Source organism: Stenella coeruleoalba (genome assembly GCF_951394435.1).
Source record: "Stenella coeruleoalba genome assembly, chromosome: 4".
In the NCBI taxonomy this organism is placed as follows: domain Eukaryota; kingdom Metazoa; phylum Chordata; class Mammalia; order Artiodactyla; family Delphinidae; genus Stenella; species Stenella coeruleoalba.
This window is the reverse complement of record NC_137149.1, coordinates 72,091,961-72,111,459: the sequence shown is the minus strand read 5'-3', so window position 1 is coordinate 72,111,459 and position 19,499 is coordinate 72,091,961. Positions and strand designations below refer to the sequence as shown.

The following is a 19,499-nucleotide window of genomic DNA, read 5'->3' as shown; positions in this document are numbered from 1 at the left end:
TCCGTTGGGACGGGTCCGGGCTTCTCCGGATGAGGTTTGCCCCTGTAGGGCTGCCAATAATTGGGCCTGCCTATTTTTTTTTCTCTTTTCCCTCTCCCAAGCCTTGACCTCCTTATCCTGGTCCCAGTTATAAAAGGTAGTGGTGGCTGTAGCTAGAAATTCATCTAGATTAACATTGAGCTCCTGCGTAAGCTTTCGGAGCTTCCTCCTGATGTCCGGTGCAGACTGGGTAAGGAACCTATCCTTTAAAATGGTTTTTCCTTCAAGGGAGTCCAGGTCTAGGTTGCTATATTTAATTATTGCCTCCCTGAGCCTTTCCAGGAAGGCTGTAGGGTTTTCATTGGGTTCCTGGCTGATGGCAGAAAACTTTGAGGAAATAATGGGTTTCCTTCTTCTTGTTTTGAGTCCAGCTTTTATACAGATTATAAGATGTTCTTTTTCCCATTGTCCATTGGGGTTATTGTAATCCCAGTAAGGGTCCTTATGGGGAATGGTGGTATCCCCCACAGGATATTTTGAGCTGGATAAATGGAGGCTGTCCACAAAGTTGCAGGCCTCCTTTAGGACCTTTACTTTCTCAGTATCTGATAGAGTTCGCTCTGAGATTATCATGACATCCTTCCAGGCTAAGTCAAAAGCCGAAGTTGTCAACGTAGTGGTTAGGATCATCAGAAAATTTACCTAGTTTCTGTCTGATGTGCTTTAACTCTAGAAGAGTAAAAGTCTTCTGAATGAGTTGGGGTCCAAATTCACCCATTGTCTCCACCAAAGGGCAAATTCTAGGGGGAGGCCTTGTGGTAGTCAGATCTCCCAGGTAAGGCGTTAAGGGGGCTATCGGTGGCAAAGGGGGATTAGATGGAGAATGGGGTTGGTTTAGTGCTATCCCCAGGTTTAAAGATTTTCTCCCTATGGCTCTTATCTGGTTCAGGTTCCCTTTTAGCATGGCCCCGCTCAGATGGATCCTCTCGAGGAGAGGATGGGGGCTGTCTCATCAGGACTAGCACAGCAGAGTCAATTTTACAAGTCTTGCAGAGTTCTTCCTTATCTCTAAGAGCGAAATAGGCTTGAACATAGGGAATCTCACTCCATTTTCCTTGCCGTTACTGGCAGTGAGGACACGCAACATTCAGGGAGAGGAACAGACCATGTGCCAATGGTTCTGTCACCTACAGAGATTCTTTCACCTGGATGAGCAACTGGTTTTTAGGTAGAGGGAACACACCGCATTGAGGCTGTGTCACCAAGAGAGATTCCCTCTCCTTAACGAGCCGTTTGTTTGTACTCTCTGGCTCCTGAATCTCATAATAGCGTGGCTATTCCTTCTTTCCCATTGCCAGTGGGCCAAGGCTCCTATGCAGGTGATCAGGACCGTAAAGGCAAGTCCCTGGAGACTCCTGACAGGCTGGCGATTGGCAAGGTCTGGTAAGTGATGGAAACTGTTCTAGGTGGCTGAGGGGAGGAAGAGTTGGTTTTCCTTAGGGACCATGTAAAACAGATGTTTAAGACGACAAGGAAAAGAATGAGGGGATCCCAAATTAGAGCAGTCTGGCCAAAAAGTGGTGTATGGAACTGCTGGAAGTCCTCACAAATATAACAGATTGGGTGTTTGGGGCGGCCATCAGCCTGACCTATCCACAGAAGAAAGCTCCTTCGAGTCTCAGAAACGGAAAAAAGGGCCCCGAAATGAAAGTGGGAAAAAGACCTCCCTGAGTCCCACTGTTGATCTCGGTTCCAGTCAGTGACAGAAAAAATGATTAGGAGGTCTAGTAAGCTGATCCAGAGAGAGGTGTGAAGCCTTCTCTATAGCCGTGATTCAAGGAAGCTGATCAGGAGGTCGGTTTGACAGGAGAGGTGTAAACACTTAACAGAGTCAGAAGGTGGCAATTCGTCCACCGTTGCTGCCGGCAGTGGTGAAGGACTCAAGCGAGAGGCCGGGAAGGAGAGTTGTAGGAAAATAAAACAGCATTAGGGCCATTTCACGTTAGCAGCGACAGAGTAGTCCCTTCTCAGGTGAATGAGGCAAGGAGCAGAGGCATGTAAGGCAGGCGGGGCAACTGTCATGCAAATGGACGAAACCCCGGGAAGGTGCTACTCAGCCGGCGGGCGTAATCCTACCTTTAGCGAACGTGAAAGCGGGGAAAGCCGTAAAGCAGGCTGCGGGAAGCTGCAAAGCAGGCGCGGGGAAGCCGCAAAGTAGGCGTCGCAAACATACCTCTGATCAGGAAGCCGGGGGAGCTACTAGGCCGTGGCCCAAACGTACCGTTGCGGATTCGACTCACGGTAAGAGCAGTGTCACGGGGTGGACGGTAAGAGCAGTGTCACGGGGTGGACGGTAAGAGCAGTGTCACGGGGTGGACGTACGTTATAACAAAATAGCTTGAACCGAGGAGGTCAACGGAAGGCCCGGACCAGCAATCTCGGTTCACGATAGTAAGCAAAGAATTGCAAACTACCCCGTTAAGCTTAAGCACAAAGCAAAGTTTATTTAAGCATAGGTACACTCTGGGAGGAGGAGAGAGAAGGCGGGAGGAGGAGGAGGGGAGGGGGAGGAGGGGAAGGGGGGAGAGAGAGAGAGTGAGTAGGCTGTTTCTGAGAGCGGGCTGTTTCAGCGAAGTGAAGCAAGGCCAAAGCAAACTTTATCGACCCAGAGGTACACTCTCAGAGGGAGAGAGAGCGGGCTGTTTCTGCGAATGGAAAACAGCATTCCTATACACGCTTAAGGGTGCTTTTAAGGAGCATTTTGCAGGGAGGCGGGGGTGAGTGACAGGGGATCATTATTTGATTGACAGTCCCGAGCTATGTAACAAGTTTACTGCTGCGCATGCTCTCACCCTTGGATCGCTAAGAAACGCCCACGGGGTGGGGGTGGGGCGGCAAAACCACATGTAGATTTTTTATAATTATGGTATAATGAGTTTGGGTTTACTATAGGTTATACGCCTGTCTGGTCTGGGCATGCGCAGCCGGGGGACCTTCCCTTGTGTTACTGTGCCCCTCTATTATCAGGATAAACTGCCCCCCACACGACCATAGTTTTACCTGTCTGGGTGGTGTCAAGGGAGAGTCCCCAGATGACTGCGTGTGTGACTTGATTTCGTCTTGGTTTTCTCACCACTGTCACCTCCTTGCTGCTAATGTCTAACTACCTAACAAAAGTACTACTTCCACCTAGGTATATCAGGTTATAAATTAAGCAGAGGATAATATTTGTAAGAGACAGCCAGATATAACCAGAACTCATCGATGCTTGTGTTAATACAACATATGGAATAATTGTAGTTATGTGTGTGAATAAATTGGTCCTCAGGTTCTCTACCAGGTTTCATCCATATCCTTTGATGAATCCTCTCTGGCATCTTCAGCATCCATGGCAACAATGAAACACATAAGCCAATATCATACCATGAAGAGCTGGCAAGGTAGGGCATTTAGTACACTTAAAATTCATACCATATCCTTTAAGACATCAGTTAAAATTTTGTGAAATGACTGTTTTGCTCAGGATCAACATATCTACCATTTTGGGCATGTACTTATATATTAGGCACCTTAACTATGTAATTGCAGTTAATCCTAACAGCAATATCATTATCTCCGTTTTATTTATGAGGAAGCTGAGAAGATGTAATTTGCTTGAAGGCACACAGCTAGCAAATAACAGAGCCAGGATTCAAAGCTGAGCCTGTCCGGCTCCAAAACTCAGTCAGACTCACATCCATATCCACTCCCACTCCAGCTGTACTAAAGCAAGTGTCCCCCCCATCCCCCCACCAACCTTTTTATTTTTTCTTTGCCATTTTGATACATTCATTTGCAGCGTGTTAAACTGGCTTTTTACGTAGACTTTGTTTGTTAATGGATGTTAATACTTCTGTTCTAGAACTAGCTTTCCCTCCAGGGGGCCCAGGAACATTTCAAAGCCACATTGAGCAGTAACAAATATTTTCCTTAACAAACTTCTCACCTAGTCCTAAAGTGATTGTGGATGTTGCCAGTGTATATTTGTGTTTACATCCTGACTGTGAGCATTAGGGCAGGGAAACATCAAAGTTTTGTGGGTGACAAAGAATCACCTCTGATCTTCACTTCAAAGACAACCAAACAAACAAAAAAAGCCCTTCCCATCAACACCTTTGGGATTAATGTCAATTAAGCTTTCTCCTCAACTTGTCTATACAAGTATGCACGTTATAATGAATGAAGCTTGTTAAGAAACCATAAACCTCCTCTAAAATGGCAGTAAAATACCTACAGCACACACATAATTTTTCCTGATGTATTATAAGAATTTTAGTAAATGGACCCTTTTTATGCCTTAGCCCTGATTCTCTAACCCCAACTTTAAAAAAGTGCCAATAAGGCCCCATCAAAAAGAGGGATGAGTGCTGTTTCTAAGCCCCCAAATCTAAACTGACATTTTTTGTAACGTCTGCAGAACTTTCCTTTCCTTCCTCTGCTGAGCCCACATCTAACTATTCCTCTTCGTCTGAGCACAAACTCAGCTTCACAAAGCCTTTTGTTCTGGATCTGGAACTTGTTCAAAATTCTCAAGTCTCAAGTCAGAATGGCCATCATCAAAAAATCTACAAACAATAAATGCTGAAGAGGGTGTGGAGAAAAGGGAACCCTCCTACACTATTGGTAGGAATATAAATTGGTACAGCCACTATGGAGAACAGTATGGAGGTTCCTTAAAAAACTAAAAATAGAGCTACCATATGATCCAGCAATCCCACTCCTGGGCATATATCCAGAGAAAACCATGGTTCAAAAGGATACATGCACCCCAATGTTCATTGCAGCACTGTTTACAATAGCCAGGACATGGAAGCAACCTAAATGTCCATTGACAGAGGAATGGATAAAGAAGATGTGGTACATATATACAATGGAATACTACTCAGCCATTAAAAAGAATGAAATAATGCCATTTGCAGCAACATAGATGGACCTGGAGATTATCATACTAAATGAAGCAAATCAGAGAAAGACAAAGATCATATGATATTGCTAATATGTGGAATCTAAAAAAAAAAATTATACAAGTGAACTTATTTACAAAATAGAAGCAGACTTAGAGAACCAACTTATGGTTACTAATGGTTACTGGGGTGGGGAGGGAATAGTTGGGGGGAGGGATAGTTAGGGAGCATGGAACTGACATGTACACACTGCTATTTTTTTTTTTTTTTTTTTTTTGCGGTACGTGGGCCTCTCACTGTTGTGGCCTCTCCCGTTGCGGAGCACAGGCTCCGGACGCACAGGCTCAGCGGCCATGGCTCACGGGCCCAGCCGCTCCACGGCATGTGGGATCTTCCCGGACCGGGGCACGAACCCGTATCCCCTGCATCGGCAGGGGGACTCTCAACCACTGCGCCACCAGGGAAGCCCCACACTGCTATTTTTAAAATAGATAACCAACAAGGACCTACTGTAAAAAAAAATAGAAATTTAAAAATTAAAAAAAAAATTCTCAAGCCTACCTCCACCTCCATCTCTTCTGGGACATGGCAACCTGAGGAAGGAGGCCCTGCTCCTGGAACTCTTCTGGGGCTGGTTTTGTGTCTCATTTCTGTCTCCACAGTGCCCGGTGCTACCTCGACCACATCACTTACTGTCTGACCATCATCCATGAACTCTTGGAGAACCAGGACTATGTTTGGATCATCTTTGTATCCCAGGCACGTAGCCCGGTGCTCAACACAGCTGGTGCTCAGTTAGTGCCTGTTGCCCAATTAAGTGCATAAATGGAAGTGAGAGCACCCTTCACCCATGAGGCTGAAAATGAGAGTCCCCAGGAGTCTGGGGAAGGAGAAGGAGAACCCCTAGCGGTATATGTCATCTGGAGCAAGGACAGGCAGTTGGAGGATGTGATGTAGAAAGGTCAGAGGGAGGCAGAGGAAGTACACTTAGTAAGTAGAAAGGGGCTCATGAGGCACAGGCTAAGTTGAGGTAGATGATGAATGACAGCCGTTACTGGGCACACGCTAGAGCTTCAGGCCCCAGAGGGCTGATATCATTTTCCTTGTAATCAGTGTCAATGATAGATGCTATCCTTTTTAACTCTTCCCATCCAGAAGTGTTTGGCTAGGATTCTGTATTTCTGTATTATTTATGTGAGGTCTATGCTAATGTGGTAGTTCCCTCCTTTGTGTGATAAATGCTTAAAAGCTTCCTCAGTTGTGTACACTCATGACCTTCATGATGGGTCTGCCCAAAAAGGAGCTTGGTAAGACCCTCAGGCTGGATCAGATTACCTGTAAGTAGTCTATTATTGAATTTGATTAAGGGCATTATGAAATACCTTAAAATGGTTTTTAAACATTTTCAGTTAAAATGCCCTGAATTTAATAATTCATTCAGTCAACAAATATGTGTTGAGCTTCAAGTGTGTGTTAGCTACTATGTTAGATCTAAGGAGATGGCCTCGTACAGCCCACGGTCTTAGTTAAAATTAAAGTAGGAAAAGAATATGTAAAAATGTTGCACTTTTCCCATTCCCTCTATACTTCTACAGCCACTGCCATGAAGAATACGGAAGACTGTGAACACAAGCAAAAGACAGAATATCCATTATTTTACATTTCATCTGGGTTCTGGCATCTATAAAACGGGTGATTTCTCCTCTGAGTTTCTGAAATAAGATAAGACTTGATATGGGAGAATTTTATGAATATGGATTCATTTTCTTCATTGTGTAAAATTCATCTCAGAGTCCAGATAACAAACATTAATAATAGCATGGCCAGAAGCACAAAGCAAATATGTTACATGGACTCAGTTGCAGTAAACAGAATTCACATCAGCAACTGCAGCTCAGCTGGTCTCAGAGCCCCGGAGGTAGGGAGAGGCTGCCCCTTCCTGCTCTGCTCCTCCTTCAAACTCATCCAGGAGAGAAGCCCTTCCTTCCCTGGGGAAGAGGAAGGAAGGGAGCAGAGACAGACAAGCATGTTATTCTACTAGAAATACCTCCACCTGGAACCTATAGGCATAGGGAATTAAGCACTTCCCACTAACCAGCTATGTATTTTGAAATAGTTGATTTCGTTCCTTATGATTCTGACCTAGATTCTGTCTTTCAGAAACAAGTAAATCATAATGTGTATCTGACCTAATTGCTGAAATAAGGACTGCGTTCTCCTACAGTGATGTAGACCAGTAACCATTGCCTAGGATGGAAAAGATACTCTGACTAGTCAGAGCTCTGCAAAAGCACCACGTTTAAGAATTTTTCTTCCTTCATGTACCATCAATCCCAGGCCTGCGGCATCATATTGGGATTGATGGAAAGATCTCAGAGTGATCAACAATCATTCTAAAGCACATTATCACAAACTTCTCAACTGGCTTGACATGTAAACACGTGGACCATATCCTGACACGCCAACTTACTTCTGGCATGTTTTTTCCAGCAAGCTAGCCTCATTCAACATGGCTTTAATAATGTATTTCAGTCTTACTAATCTTACTGAAAATAACAGTTTTGAAAAAACAAATAGACTTCAATTTATAAGGCAACCCTTTCACTTCCTACTGTTTTGATTATCACTTGAAAGATTTATCTTATTCTCCTTTTTTTTTAAATTTGGATACTGGAATTTTAAAGAGCAGCTGATAAAGTACATATTCCAGACTTTAAAGTTTTAGCCTAATATTAACTCGTCAGAAAAAAAAATCCAGCAGATTTTCATTTTTCATGAAAATATAGCAATAAAAAGGTATCTGCGGTTACAAAACAGGCCAAGGTCATTTGTGGCTCTCATTAATCCTGCCCCTCCTGTGAAAAAGGCTAAAAGCATTGCCTACATTTTGCAGATGGAAAAAAAGCAGGTTCCATCTTGCTCTGGGTATAATAGCAAAGCCTGTGTGTGGTAGAGCCAGAAATAGAAGCTGGAGGGATTTGTGTTCCTTTTCTGATGTAGAACAGGACTCATCTGAAGCAGTCTCATTAAATTGTGCTACTGAAGAAGCAGGTCTGGCTCTTCACTCCATTTTCTTTAATAGAATTAAATAGTCCATTTTTTGCTGTACTTTCAATTGGATACCTTATGCTAATTAGTTTAACTGGCCAAATATAATTTATATACTACTTTCATAGAGTACATTGGATGCTAAGCATAATGGATGTTGACTAAAAATATATATTCACAACCTAAAAGTTGAGAGTTATGTATTATTTGGTGGAAATTTTTAGGACTTCAAGCCCGGGAGGTAGCAGCATCTCAAGTAACCCTGAGAGAACTGCTCCAAGGAGGCGAGGTAAGGGCCGGGACGTATAGGAGTTTTGCAACAAAGGGCAGGTAGTCTGAATGTCAAAAGATTATTGTAAATTAAAGAAAACCAGATATCTCAAGTTAAGGAATTTAGCGCTTTTCTATGCATAGGAAGATGCAAGAATCTGGGCTCACTGAAATCATTCCTTTGATATGCACCTCAACTCTCCGGGCCAGTATCCAGTGTTTTCACATCGGTGTTTCCTCAGGACTCACCATAGGGAGTGGCTGCAGTCTGATGGCTGCTAGATGGCAGGTATTCTTTTCCTTCTTGAGTTCCCTTGGGGCTCACCAGGTTACCTTCAGCTGCAGCTGCAATCGCTGATGACTGTGACATCCTTTGTTTACTGACAAGGCAGGCAATACTCCATTTCTCATGGATAACATGTAATTATTTTAAAGAGCGCTTTTTTTTTAAGAAAAAGCAATATTTAAAATCCAGTATAATCAAATACTATAGGACAGCAAGTACCATTGTTCAGGTTCAGCTGGTCAACATGCAACTTCTAATATGGCTATCAACATAATTCTAGATTTTCTCAGAGTTCTAATTGAAATTCCACAATCACTCTTAGGGAAAAGCACCTTCAAAGTTACAGAAATTGAGAATTCCATGCTGCCATCCTGTGTCCACCATTTGGCCATTGCAGCTATGATTTCAGTTTCCTTCCCTAAGGTTATGTTTGTGTACACGTGTTGGGGAGGAACCTGACCCACTGTTTGGATGTGCTCACAATTCCTAATATGTTTACCAGCCACCTAAACTATTAGAGTGGCAGGAGAACAGCCCTCAAAAAATATTAGCAATATGTGGGTCCTCTGGTACAAAATGAGAAATCGTGTACCCAGTAGGTGGCTGAAAGGAGTAAATAAGCTAATCTGTGTAGAGCAGTTTAAGGAGTTCAGAGCATGTAGTAAGTGGGCAATAAAGGTTAGCTCTTACTGTCTTCAACATGCTGGCCTGAACACATGCCAGCCTTGCAAACATCAACTTTTACTGACCTGCATGTATACAACACATTGTTAATGAGCATTAATATATGGGCAATTTTGTGGTCTACAAGTTCTGGCAGCCACCAGCACCTCCAGATAACCCCACCCTCCACACCCCAGTCCCCTACCCCCAAGCCCAGTTTATATCATGCCTATCCTGCATCTCTCTCCATCCCCATCCCTTGGCTCTTTGTGCAGAAATCACAGCAGCCTTCGTACATTCCCATCAATGCACTGAGCTCCTTCCCGGAGCCCACACTCTGCACATGCTCTTCCCTCTACGTGGAACTAAACCCCAGGCTCCTCTGCTTTGCCTCATAAACTCATCTTCAATTTTCTGCTTAATCACCCCTTCCTCAACCTCACAGCTGAGTCTCTGACCTCCATCTTAGCTCTTAAGTGGTAATTTCACATTTTAAAAATGTGATTCTTGTATTAATATGTTTTACCCACTAGACTAAAAGTTCCACATGGGCAAGGTCCATGATTTGTTCTGTTTGTTTTTCTTTTTCTTACTATCTGTGTACCTCTAGGTCTACCACAGGGCTTGGCATATGGTAGTTCTCAATACACATGAGTTCTATAAATGAATAAACACAGCCCAACAGGAGGCAATTCCTTCCAAGGACTGAGCATTTCTGTCTTTCCACTTTATTTCACAATCACTGTTCCCCTCACCTCTGGCTTTACTCAGCTGTACTGTGAAAACACACATGTTTTGGAAGGTAAAAATAGCTTGGGGAAAATAAAAGGTAATTTAGAAGGGAGAGGGAGGAAAAGAGACATCAATGAAATAAACAGAGTTATAAATGGGGCAGTGAATCAGCATAAGCAAAGGGCAGTGTGAATAGTGGTTACACCCATTTCTTGAGCCAGACTGAAGAGCAAAAGAGAGAGAAATTTGAAGAGGCAGGAGATAAAAAATAAATAGCCTGGGAGGGCTGAGGAAGCCAATAGGACTGGAGCCCAGACCAGAGCAGTGGGATTGGTGCTGCTCTGGGGGAAGGGTTCCCCCCAGCTGAGAGAACACTGGGAAGGATAAAGCAGGCTGCAGGCCTATTCAGGGCTGGGAGAGGAGACCTGGGAATCTGAAGGGTTTGAAGACCACTATCCCATCCCCATGACAGTTAGCCTCCTTCCCAAGCAGCCTCTCACTAGTGACTGCCACCAGGACTGTGGACCATGTGTCCCGCAGCCCAGGGCCATTGTCCTTGTCCATCTTGGTCCCCTCTGCGATATGGATCCAAATAGTACCCTACTCGGGATCTCTGGTAAAGAGCCTTCCATCATATTTAGTTATTTCTACAGTGAAATATATTTTCCAAAGCAGCACAGTAACGCTAGTCATGATAAGTTTTGCTTCTTTGTTTCTTAGTGCCATAAGGGGCATTTGTTCACAGCAAAGACTACTGTCTCTATCTTTAGTTTTCCAAGTTGTAATAAAATACTTAGGTTTTTCTCCTTATCACTTATTACCCTACGACATTTTATTTTTACATCTTGATTCTGTTTTTGTTCTCCACTAGAATATCAAAGGCCTTTGTTTCGCCTTTTTAAAGACTAGAAGGGTGCATGGCACGTAGTAGGCACTCAAATTAAACTGTGGCATAGGAACGAGCAGCTCTGCATTCTAGGGGGTTGTGTGACCGGGAGCCCTGGACCAGGCGCTAACCTGAGGAGAGGATACAGGAGAAGGCCTCGCTAGGAGAGTTCTTGTGGAAGGAACGTTGGCCTGGGAGAACCAGATGCACGAGGGCTAAGGCCTGGGGAAGCGCCAGATAAATCCGGTTTCCGCGCGCGGACTCCCTGTGGCTCCAAAAAGCACGCTCGGCTCAGTCAGCTAGCTCTCCCGCCGCAGCCAAAGTCGAAAGGCCGGGGGCCCCGCCCCTCTCGGCCAGAAACTTCCCTGGGATTGGTTGCCTACACCACGGCCCTCCTCCCGTCCTGCCCCCTCCCCAACCGTCCCGGGGGTTGGCTGCCCGCCCCGTAGCCCTCCTCCAGGTCCCGCCCCACCTGCTGGGTCTCCGCGGGTCGTGGGTCTCTTTGTCCCCCGGAGTTGGGCGGTGAGTGTTACCCTAGTCTGCGGTCTCTTGCGGCGGGGAGGGTTCCCGGCCGGTCCGCGGGCCCGGGTGGGGCTGGGCTTGCCTCGCGTCCCCTCGAGCTTTGCCCACCCGGAGCTCCGCTGCTCCCGGCGGCCAGAACGCAGGAGTAGAGCAGCCCTCGGCGGTCCGGGGAGGGGTGGGAGGGAGGGGACGGCAGTGCCCGTCCCGGGGCCGCGCGAAGCACACACACTGCGCCCAGCCTCCCGGAGGCTTCCCGGCCTGCTGGCCCGCGCGTGGTAACAAGTTTAGGCTTTGCTTCCCCAGGGCGCAGCCGCGGCTACTTTGCAGCGGGTTCGGGCCAGGCCCAGCCTGCGGCGGCAACAGCGGGTCTCGGACCGACCGTGAGCCTGGGGTGTCTGTCTCCAACGACTGCGGGTGCAGCGGCCTGAGTTCTAAACGCAGGTATGTGCTTGTCTTTGAGGGAAATGAAATGACGCGGGCTCGAGCACGTGGTCAGTGACTACTGGAGGATTCCCAAGCACGTGTTTCCGGCTCTCCTTTAACAAAGGAAACGGACGTTCACAAGCAGAACAGCTGCTTCTAGTGGGTTTTCAGACTCGGTTAAAGAAACTCCTGAGGTCCACGAACGTTGACGAGAGAGGAACGCAGGAAATCGTAGAGAACCCTGTGAAAAACCCAGATCGCCCTTTCTTGTGCCCTTTTAAGGTTGACGCAGTGCCTTAAGAGGCTAACACAGAAGGGTAAAGAAAGTCTCCATAAAACCCAGAGAAGAGATTGTAGAACTCCTCTTTGGAGCCTGTCTGGAGTCACAGCTGAACCAGAAGAAAATTTCCTTTCATTGCGAGCACCTTTGTGATATTTTTACACAGCTCCAAGCAGAAGCGATGGATTCAAACTTAACCTTAGCATTGATAGTACAAGTGTTGGTATTTGTCATTGAAGGCAGGGACAACCTGCTAGAATGATATAAAGACTATAAGTTGAGAACATCTAAATGCACCAGCTGACAAAGGTCATAAAACCTCCAGAGTCACATTTCACTGGGTAGAAACGAGAGTTACCTCCTCCTGTCATGAAATATCTCAGGGTATGCAAAAACTCACCCCAAATGCTTTGACTCAATTTTGTCCATCCCTCTCCCAAAGATGAACGATTATGCAAATCTTTGTGGGTAGCTGGCTCTTGCCACCAGTGGATTACCAACTTCGCTGCCCCTGCCAAACCCTTATATGCCTTCCTCCCAGATACACCACAGAATCCTTTACTGAAGCATTGAAATTCACATTGTCCATCTCCTAGCCCTCAGATTACTCAGTTTTGACAAACCTTTCCACCTATATTGCCATGAGAAGAGTGGGATAGATGCAGGTATTCCAGGACAACCTTTTCCCTTTCACATACACCCCATAGAATATTTCTCATGTCAGTTGGGATCCTATGGGATCAGACATGCCCCTGTGCCTAAGTACATTAACTTGGCTGCCACCCTGATTCACAAGCCAGTAGCCTTACACAAGTTTCCCCTTTTCACCTTTTTGTTCCCATGCTGTATCAGTTCTTACAAGTCCATAAAACACAACACGTCTCTACTCAATGACAGACCACCTATGAACAAGCCCGTTAATTACCCCTCCATCATCTTGTACCTCACCTTGTACCTAATACTCTTAAACCCCTCATGATAAAGAGCCATTCCACATGGTTACCTTACAACCATCTAGATGATTTCTGAACCACAAGAAGACCTCTTGGACATGTCCTTTAGCAAGCCAGACATGCTCTTCTATGTGATGGCTCTTGTAAACAAAATTTTCAGGGAAGCTGACGATCCCAGAGCAAACATTTGCCGCATGCTGCCCACTAGAAAATCAGCCCAAGCTACAAAACTCATAGCTCTTCCTAGAGCTGATACATTGGCAAAAGGGAAAGCTACAGACATTTATACCGACTAGATGAGCCTTTAGAGTCTGTCAGGCTGTTAGCACACTTTGGCAGTTCCACAGATTCTTGACCTCTGCAGGTACTGGTACTTATTATTTCCCAGTGTACCACCTATAAATCTTACCAAGTTTCTGGAGGGAACCATTGTAGCTCAGGGAGTCTTCCAAGACCCACACTGTCCTTTATGGCACTCCAGGTGGACTTTTAGACTTACCTCCAGCCCTAGGCTCTTTTCACTGTTGAGTTATTGTCTGCATGTTTAGTGGATGGTCTGTGCTAGCCAGCTAGACATACTGATGCCACAACAGTTGTAACAAACTAGTACCTTGGATTATTCCTTGTTTTGGCATTTCTTTATGAACTGAATCTGACGAAGGAACTTTTTTTTTTTAATTTTTAAATTTTGCATACAATTTTTAAAGGTTACAGTCCATTTACAGTTGTTGCAAAATATTGGCTGTATTCCCCGTGTTGTGCAGTATATCCTTGTAGCCTACAAACCCAATAGTTTGTACCCTCCAGTCCTCCACCCCTATACTGCCTCCCCCCCGCCTCCACTGGTAACCATTAGTTTGTCCAAGGAACTCACTTTACAGCAGAAACAAATCACTCGCTCACAAAGACTCTGAGAGGATATTCGTTAACATTTCATACTCCCTACCATCCCTTATCCTCAGGGGAAGGAAGACCTTAAAATGTAGACATAAAAAAGAATGCCAGAGGGGGAAAAAAATCTATCTAGAAACTAGACTTATATGGCTAGAAGCATTATCCCTGGCCCTTATACAGATCCAGGATACTCCAAATGGATCCCTTCTGAAATGGTTTTTAGTCACCCCAGTGCCAGCTGGCATCTCTAAACCTTCCATTCCTGGATTGGGCAAGCAACGTGGGGACTTGAGTGAACAATTCAGTACTCTAACTAGTTATATACAAGACCGTCTATACTTGGTGCGTCTCATCAACAGGTGAAAAAAAGCATGGTCCTCACTGACAGGCCTTGCCATCCCTTTCTTCCAGGAGATGAGTACACATCAACATTTTTAGAAGAAAACGTACATTGTCACCTTGCTAGGAGAGGCCTTAGGAAGTACTGCTAACCATCTACCCTGTCATCAGAATAAAAGTCCTCCTGGATTCACATGCGATACCAAGCTAGATCCATGTCATCACCCCGCCCCCAGGACAATTAGAAGGCCATCCCTATGCGTGACCTCAAATTGAGGATTTCAAGAGCTTACTCAGGCTCCAGAAGCAGACGACACCACAGAGTAGACAGCTTTACCCAAGATCTCTGATCAAGAATTTTGTCTCCGTTTATCTTCCCTTGCAACCTCTGCCTGACCTGCAAAATTTTCTGACATAGAAATTTAAACAAAACCCTTCCTCTTTCAGTTACAGAAGGACTGACTGGAGGTTGCTTGTCTAAACCTATCCTCCCTCTGTTCCCCCACTGCGGGCTCCCTTTCAGACTATGTCTTGCTTCAGCGAATTCTTACTGCTTTTTCAACAGTTAGAGCATGGCCACAACACCCACTCACACCAGTCTTTCAGACCCTGGCCATCTTAACTAATCAGTCTAATTGCTGGTTATGTCAGCGTCTAAATAACGCACCAGAACCCGAACTAGGTTTTGTCCCTGCCAGTGCAAGCACCTGGTGGACCCATTCTGGACAGCGGATGTATGGAAGGCACTCTGCTTCCTCCTGCGGCAGAGTGACTTGGCATTGGGGAACCCCCATGGAGGCTTGAGGTCTGTCCTTCACTCAGGTGAGGGTATTGGAGGGAAAATTTTCTCTTTGCATTGAAAATAAAAACGGCACTGGACCCTTCCTAGGTAACATACCAAAACAATACTGTAATCAAACACTGGTTTGATTCCAAAGACGTTATAAATGAGTTCCAGACTGGTTATTATAATGATACAAATGTTTGCGTAGTCACTGGACAGTATTCCTGGCCTGCAGGCCACACAAATAGGACCTGGAACAGCTCAGCTGTTCCCCTGGTTGGTCTGCCTGATACCCCAGGCCACAAATGGGTTTACCAAAATTCTGGAATTAACTTTCTCGGTAGCTGCTAAAACCAGACTGAAGGTCTCCTCTTACCCGATATTTCGTAGCCTGTTTTGCTCTTACAGCCTGACAGAGGCACATGGGAAATGGAGATATACAGATGCCAACATAACTAATGACAAAGGCCACCATGGACACCGAACTCCATCCTGGTGGGTCACAGGTTCCACTCTGACCTTGTTTGTGAACACCTCTGGTCTGTGTATTTTGTGTGGCAATAAGGTATATAAAGGGTTCCCACCTAAATGGTCAGGGCGTTGTGGACTCGGCTACCTGGCACCTTCCCTCACTAGTTATCCCACTTGAAATGCTAGCTGGATTATAAACCTGGGCTCCTTCAGGCATGAAGTAGCACCACGTGGACACATCCAGCCAGACATTGTAGGCAAGCCACTCATGTATCGCAATACTGATTCAGTAAGGACCCTTTTTCCAAGCTTGAAAACTTCTGATCTGGAAGAAGCAATTCTGAACGTTTCCAAAGTCATGGAACAAGGATTCACTGGCACCCCGCAGACCTTGAAAGCACGTCCGTCAGGGGTTAGCGGTTTCACCTCTGTGCTCTGAAATCGCCGTCTCCTGGCTACACAGGCTGCCCAACAGGGAACACTGTGCCGTCATTGGCAGACAGTGCTGCTCGTATGTAAATAAATCAAAAGAAGTACAGGATGGTTTGAACCGTATAAAAGAACGGGTTGACATCATACATAAAACGAGTGAAGCAAGAATTAATTGGACTGACCTCGAGAATAAGAGACTGGTTCAGTGAAAGATGGGGCTATGTGTTGGGATTTGCCCTTTTATGCTTATTCATCCTTGTTACCTGTGTTTTTGTTCGCAGATCTCTTACCTCCCGACATCTAATCCATGTGTCCCCACAGCAATCTCCCCAGCTCCTTGCCTGTGAAACTTCATGATAGGTTATAACAGGGAAATGAAGGGACTAACCTCACCAAAATGGCATAATGACTATTGAAACTGAGACCATCTGAACAAACAGCAGCTGCTGGGAAAAAAAAAACAACACTAAAAAACCAAAAAATTTTCTCTGAACTTCCCTTTGATAAGTAAAGCAGGTCTTTCTAAGTATTCAGCTGCTGTAAGCCCTCTCTTGCATCAGGACCTGCCAAGGAACTGCGTAAATACATCCTGGGAGAACCTTCCATACTTTCTCACTGAGGCCTTAATACTGTTCCCCACCCCACCCCCATCCTATTAAGCTGGTATATAAATCCTTACTCCCTACAGCATGCTCTTGCCTACATGTATAATAATCTTGGCTCCTATTAATCTGTCTGTTAATTCACAGGCCCCCAAGTACTTCACCCTAAGTTGGTAAAGAAAAAGTTTTCGTCCCAGTAACACTTTTTAGACTTTTCTGGATACTCCAGAGAATGTGTTCAAATACATAAGGGAATTTGGAAACCTTGATTTTGTTGGAAGGTGAAAGAATCCAGTGTACATGTACACAGGCTCTGTGGAAATCCTTTTAAATTTGACTCAAACTGTGTTTAATAACTAACTGAAAACTTTCTTTTTATTTCCCTTAGGGAGAAAGCTGTAGACCATTTAATCTGGGATGATCTGCTGTACTCTCCTGATTTCCCGTGAGCATTTAATCTACGGTCTAAAGGGTCGTTTGTCTGATATGAGTTGTAGCTGTCTTATGATTATGGGCAGCAGCAGCGAGGGGGGGCTGTAGGGACCAAGTGGAGGTAGCATTTATCGTATTGCACGTGTCACTCCGTTGCTCCTGTCCTTACATTATTCCGTTTGATTCTCACACAGTGTTCTTCCCGTTTTACAGATGAATAAATTGGAAGGGTAGATAACTTGCTAAAGATTATGCCATTACTGGGACTTCCTGGTGGTCCAGTGGTTAAGACTCCGCACTCCCAATACAGGGGGCATGGGTTCAATCCCTGGTTGGGGAACTAAGATCCCACGTGCCGTGCAGCGCAGCCAAAAAAAAAAAAAAAGACTATACCATTACTGAAAATAAGAGCAAGATGCAGAACTGGTATTGAGTGTGCAACCTTTCATAGAGCAGAGGAAAGAAGAAAAAATACACAGTCATTCCTCAGAGATATTGCGGGTTTGGTTCCAGACCACTGCAATAAAGGGAGTCACACAAATATTTTGGTCTCCCTGTGTAAATAAAAGTTATGTTTCCACTATACTGTAGTTTATTAAGTATGCAGCAGCAACATATCTAAACAACAATGCACATCCCTTTATTAAAAATAGTTTCTTGCTAGAAAATGCTAACCATCACCTGAGCCTTCATCAAGTCAATCTTTTTTGCAATAGTGACTTCACAGATCACCATAAGAAATATAATAATAATGAAAACGTTTGAAATATTGCGAGAGTTGCCAAAATGTGACACAGATGCAAAGTGAGCAAATGCTGTTGGAAAAATAGAACCAACAGACTTGCTCCACACAGGGTTGCCACAAACCGTCAATTTGTAAAATATGCAGTATCTGCAAAGTGCAATAAAGTGAAGCAATAAAACGAGGTATGCCTGTATGTATACGTACATATACTTAGCTTTGCAAAAAGACAACTGAAAGTTGAATATAAACGAACTAATGAACATTATAGCAAATTGACAACTTCACATAGAGAAAATTATTTCAAAAGTTATTTCAAGCTGTGCCGAAAAATGAACAGTATTCTGGGTACATCCTTAGAGGTGGGTTTATTGTTCATAGTGATATTGGTATCAAAAGAAGATAAAATACGAAAACTGTTCCAGTGGTACAGGGCATAGTAAGAGGGGAGGCTCCTGAGCAGAAGTCCTCTATTGTTCCTTTCCTGTGTGTGTAAGCAAACAGTAGTTAAACTCTTGCACTGAAACTAGAGAAACCATTAAAAGATGAGCGTTCTGCTTTCAGTATTGGGTATTTTGTGGTACCTGGATAGATGAGGGTCATGGGATGCTGAATTAGAGTGGCAGGAGTGTTCTAAGCAATTGGGGGAAGTGATCGGAAAAGAAATCTAGATTCTTGACACAATCTCAATTTTCTTCTGTAAAATGGAGAGAAACAGTAAAGGGTAGGTAGGCCACCACTGCTTTCTCTGTGGCCTTTTTGACAAAAACTGATACAAAGTTTATTGTTAACGAATTTCCTTTCAGGAGAAGATTGACAGCTACTGACCCTTGGAATTCAGTGCTCAAGGGTCACTTTTAAAGAGGTTTGAGGCACACTAGATTATAAACTTATTTGTATACCTATTGTCTGTTCCCTGGTAGAATGTAAGCTTCACGAGGACAGGCATATTTGTTGAATCACAGTGAAGAGGGTTGTGGTGAGGATTAAGTAATGCATGTAAAGCTGACCTTGGGCATTGCTTAACTAAACGTAAGATAGAGCTCACTTACAGCCAATATGAGTAGCAGGTTTGAACTTTGGCACTGGTTGTTGTCAGATGTAAATTTCCAAAAACTTATGAATAAAGTTGATTATATGCCATTTTGGAGTTCTGATCATGGCTTACTTTGTTTCCCTTTTCAAGTATTCGGGTACATTAGAAACCTTAATGCATATATGCAAATCTACTTATTCAGCCCTTGTTTCACACCATTGAGTTCTAACAAAGTTAGGAGGAAAAGTTGTGAAATGAGAGTGTAGTAATTGGAATGTTAGAAAATGTCTCTTGGAAGGATAAGGTCTTATTCTGTCAACTGGCATGAGCGATTTTGAGGTGTGTTTGGCCACACAATATTGCGTTAAAGGATATGCACCTTTTCTGCTTCCTTATGTAAAGTTTGTAGGGCATGAAAAGTTACAGAAAATAGTTTCAAAATTATTAATGGACACATTTTTGATACTTGGATCTTAAGTTATTTTGTACGAGGGATACTCTCCTTCCATCATTTTGTAACAGATGGAGCACAAGATACATTAGTTGGCAAAAGAGTTTATTAGCCAACTGAAAATCCTCAGATGTTTTAACATTTCATTGAATTATTTATCAACATTTACCAAGACTCAATGAAAGATGCCAGAAAGCAGGGGCCATTGTAATCAATTCTGTTAGAATTAACAGTAATCCTTTGAATGATATTTGTTACAATGATAAATAATTTGAACACCTTAATCTACAAATAGAATTAAGATGGGAGACAGCTTCAAGAAGCACTTGAA

The 19,499-nt window shown here is 44.3% G+C and overlaps 1 long non-coding RNA gene across 3 annotated transcripts; it reads left to right on the top strand.

Annotated features, from left to right (window-relative positions):
• Nucleotides 1-2,221: 2,221 nt before the first annotated feature.
• LOC307185352 lies at nucleotides 2,222-18,870 on the top strand. 3 transcript variants are annotated; one of them, XR_013828018.1, is made up of 3 exons: nucleotides 2,222-2,280; nucleotides 11,633-11,770; nucleotides 16,896-18,870. It is a non-coding gene; the product is annotated as an uncharacterized lncRNA (long non-coding RNA). The 3 variants fall into 3 exon arrangements; XR_013828019.1 differs by lacking the exon at nucleotides 2,222-2,280 and adding an exon at nucleotides 5,136-8,259; XR_013828020.1 differs by lacking the exon at nucleotides 2,222-2,280 and adding an exon at nucleotides 5,136-11,329.
• The last annotated feature ends 629 nt before the right edge of the window (nucleotides 18,871-19,499 follow it).